General features: G+C 37.1%; 1 pseudogene; it reads left to right on the forward strand.

Annotated features, from left to right (window-relative positions):
- The first annotated feature begins 3,423 nt into the window (after window positions 1–3,423).
- LOC122201197 lies at window positions 3,424–4,832 on the forward strand (annotated as a pseudogene).

The following is a 4,832-nucleotide window of genomic DNA, read 5'->3' on the forward strand; positions in this document are numbered from 1 at the left end:
GATTTGCAAATATTTTCTCCTATTGTGTAGGTTGCCCTTTACTCTGTTGATTGTGTCCTTCAACGCACAAAAGTTTTTAATTTTCATGAGCTTCAATTTGTCTATGTTCTCTTTTATCACCTGTGCCTTTGGTGCCTTATCCAAGAAATCATTGAAAAATCTAATGTTGTGAAGCTTTTTCCTTGTGTTTTTTTTTCTAATAGTTGTATAGTACTAGCCCTTACATTTATGTCTTTGATTCATTTTGAGTTAATTTTTACATATGGTATTAGGTAAGTGTCCAAGCTCATTCTAAAATGAATAATTTTTTAAAAGGTCAAGAAAACTCCTTCCTGAAATATAGCTTTGCTGTTGGCAATCCAAAACACTGAATAATCTATTTTTACAGGGGTGGAAATCTCTTGAGTATATGAGTATACATGTGAAGTCATGTAAATGGAATGACTATTGACCTTATAACAAAAACCAAATCTAGAATCCCAGCTGTGATACTTTGTAGCTATGAGACATAGGTCAAATTCATAGTCTTTCTGAGCCTCAGATTCTCTATCTATGAAATATGAGAAATGATTTGGCAGAGAGCAAAAATCTATAGCTTTGTCAGCTAAAAGTGGTGAACTTTGTAGAAAACAAACTGGATTCCCCACGTGTTGTTGGTGACACTGTACTATGATACAGCCATTTTAGAAATTTTTGAGTTTCTTAAAATGTTAAATATAAACCTACCATAAGATCTAGCTGTCATCCTACTCTTAGGTATTTATCTAAGAGAAATGAAAGCCTATGTCCACAAAAAGACTTCTACGTGAATGTCTGTAACATATTATTCATAATAGCCAAAAACCGTAAATATCCCAAATCCCTAACGATAATAGAGAGGACAGACACAACATTCATTATCACTATAATAGAATAATACTCAGCAGTAAAAGGGGAACAAACTACTGATACACATATCAACATGATGAGACTCAAAAAACATTATGTTAAGTAAAGAAACTAGACACCAAAGATTACATCTCATTTATATGAAAACTTTAAAGCTTATTTATTTATTTTGAGGGAGAGAGGGAGAGGGAGGGAGAGAGGGAGAGGGAGGGAGAGAGGGAGAGGGAGGGAGGGAGGGAGAGAGAGAGACGGAGCGAGCATGAGTGGGGGAGGGGCAGAGAGAGGGAGAAAGAGAATCCCAAGCAGGGTTTGTGCTGTCAGCCCAGAGCCCCATGTGGGGCTCGATCTCACAAACCATGTGATCATGACCTGAGCCAAAACCAAGAGTCAGACACGTAACTGACTGAGCCACCCAGGTGCCCCATTTATATGAAAATTTTAGAAAATTGGGGCACCTCACTGGCTCAGTCAGTAGAGCATGCGACGCTTAATCTCAGGGTTGTAAATTCAAGCCCCACATTGGGTGTAGAGATTATTTAAAAATAAAACCTTTAAAACAAATTTACAAAATGCAAAACTGTAGAGACAGAAAGATTAGCGGTTATGTAGGGCTGAAGGTGAGAGAAGGAAATGACTACAAACAGACACAACAGAACTTTTTAGGATGATGAATTGTAGTAATTGTTGTACAGCTATATAAATTTACTAAGAATCAATAAAACTGTACATTTAGCAATAGGTGAATTATATGGTATTTAAGTTGCACTCAATAAGGCTGTAGTGGAAAAGGTTATGCCTTAGTTCACAGCAGTACTACTGTAATAGACAAAAACCAGAAACAACATAAATGCCCGTCAACAATAGAATGGATAAGTTGGATATATTCATATGATGGAATACTATAAAGCAATGAGAATTAACTACAGCTTCATGTACCTTGGATAAATCTCACAAACACAATGTTGAGTAAAAGACACATAATAGTACATAATGTATAATTCCATTTACGTGATGTTTAAAAACAGACAAAAAAATATTTGAAATATGTAGAAATCAAGATAGTAGTGGGGTGCCTGGGTGGCTCAGTCAGTTAAGCATCTGACTCCTGATCTTGGTCTTGCTCTCAGGGTCATGGGTTCAAGCCCCATGTTGAGCTCAAAGCTGGGTGTGAAGCCTACTTAAATAAATAAATAAATAAATAAATAAATAAATAAATAAATAAATAAAAAGACAAACAAATCAAGATAGTGGTTATTCTTTGGGTGAACAGAGGTAGTGAGGTGTTAATAATGTTTCTTTTTTTAATTTTAATTTTATTATTTTCAGTTTTACTAAGGTATCATTGACAAATAATATTGTTTCTTGAGATGTGTGCTCATTATATAGGGGTATTCACTTTTTGAAAGTTTATCATGCTATACACTTATGGTTTGTGCACTGTTTTATATGTTATGCTTCAATAAAAAGTTTACTTTAAAAGTGCACTAATTTTTAAAAACAGTCCACTGGTGATCTCTGAGAAGCGTGTGTGCGGGTACACCTCTGTGTGTCTGTATATCTGTGTGTGTGTGTGTGTGTGTGTGTGTGTGTGTGTGTGTGTGTGTGTGGATGATGAGACGAGCTGGCCAGGCAAAGATCCGAGGAAGTGTTCCAGGATAAGGAAACAAGCAGTCCACAGGCCCTACGGGGATAAGCCTGGCGTGTTCAGAGAATGGAAAGAAGGCTGTGTGTGTGGCTGGCATAAAGTGAATGAGATGAATGTGAGATCATTCCTTTATTCATTCATCAAATACGTAAGAGTTGTGCCAGAGGCTGAGAAGTCTGAGGAGAGCCAATTGTTTGCAAAGTGTGGCAGAGAAAGGAAGAAGAGGGGAAAAGCCAAGGTAGAAGAAAGTCCTGAGGGTTCCTTTCAAATTACACATGCAGACACATACACACACACACACACAAAGTAGAAGAAAGGAAAAACTGAAGACAAGGGAAACAGATTACAGAAACAAGGTCCTGGAGAAAACAGTAGAGGACAGAATAATGGGAATAGGTGAGAGGGCTCACTCTGGGAAGGATATAGGAAAGCTAAAAGTAAAACAGTCATAAAGACAAACATTTTGAAATAGAGAGAAGCAAAATTAACACATTCTCCCATCTCTCCATTGAAATTTGAGGAATGACCACATATGGGAATACATTAGGGCTTAGAGAGTTATTTATAAAAAAGAGATTTTAAAAGTTATTTTTTTTCCCTCAAAATATAATTTAATAAAGAAACTGAGTCCTCTGATGCGCTCCTAACACTGTTCTCTGTTCTCTGCCAAGCTGAGCTGTCTGGAGCCTTCACCATGGGGCAGCCTGGGAAATTCCAAAGTGTAAGGTACCAGGCCTCTAGTATGCTCCCCCCCAGCTGTCCCAGGGCCCTCACACCATAGACAGAGAGCTCCACATAAGGCATACTGCCCACAGAGCAAGCTGCTAGCCAGTAGGTGACAGGGTCTTTAAAATTCACAGAGAAAATGTGCAAAGTAGGTTGTCCTCTACATGTCCACCATCAGTTATGATACAGAAATAGAACATAAACATGTCAAGGAAGATGAGTACAAATACTTTGAGGAGCTATTATACTCTAGACGGTTTCATGCTGTACCTTTACCATTTATTGGATATTGTGGGACTGAGATAATACCATTTTTGCATTATGCTGAGATGATCAATGACATTTTGAAAACTGAGAAGAGTTATGCTTCATTGTCCAGTTGTCCGGGACTGTCTACAATTTCATGGTGTTAAAAGACAGTAGTACATTGATATTATGAATCAATATGGATCACTACATTTTTTCTTTTTGAAATTTGGGGGAAAGGTCACATCCTCTACCAATAAAGCCAGTAGAAAATCCCATAGAGATATGGTAGGTAATATAAACTGGTCAGATCACAAAAATGACATAAAGATATGAATTTTGCCTGAGGAATACACTACCGTGAAGATCGCTGATTCAGGTCCCCAACTCTCTGGATCAGTAGATTATAATGTGGTACATAGTTTATATAACAAAGGATTTATTTCTTTGAATAAATAAATCAATCTCTGGTGACAATTTCATTCTCTTGAAGGTTTTATAATGAACTGAATGCCAGATGACTAGGTGATTACTTTGAAACTATGCATTATCTTTCAATAGATAAGCATACTAATGTTGCTGAGCTTGCAAATGTCCTTGAGGGAGACTTATCATTGGTTAAGAATGATGTTTCCATGTATTGCTGATTGGGCTTTGCACATAAGAGACAAGTAATAAATCTGGATCAACTTCATTCATCATGGTGGAATGTACCCTGTGTAAACAAATTTAAAAGTAGTTTATATCTACAAAAGATACTCCTACCATGGCATGGTGAAGAAGGCAGGAGTCCTGAACAAGAAGCTGTGTCAGCTCTGATATCCATACTACATCCAGCTGACACTGCCAGGATAAGCAGTTTGGGTCTGTCTACAGGATACACAAAGATATTGTTTTCCTATCTGACTCAACTCTTGCCTTTTTAACGATGAGAAATCTTTCACCTAAAGTTGGCAAACTCTCACATGAGTCTCTGGACAGCTTCCTTAACAGAATTAGAAAAGATTCAAAACACTTAGGAAGGAGAAGTGCAGACTGCAGAAATATTTTGATCAGGCACTTAAAGAAACAAAATACTGTCTCTGCATCACAGTAACAACCCAATTATGGTTTTCTTCTGAACCTCTTACATTGTAAAAGCCTTCCTGATTTGAATTCTACAACTTGAAGCAGAGTTCTACACAAAAATTATAAATTGCTTGTTTCCACAGCTTCTCTAATAGATCAACCCATTGGCAATAGTATTGCTTGGCATTTTATTGTTGCTATTTTTTAATGTTTATTTATTTTTGAGAGAGAGAGAGTGAGCAGGGGAGGGGCAGAGAGA

Source organism: Panthera leo, chromosome D1 (genome assembly GCF_018350215.1).
Source record: "Panthera leo isolate Ple1 chromosome D1, P.leo_Ple1_pat1.1, whole genome shotgun sequence".
In the NCBI taxonomy this organism is placed as follows: domain Eukaryota; kingdom Metazoa; phylum Chordata; class Mammalia; order Carnivora; family Felidae; genus Panthera; species Panthera leo.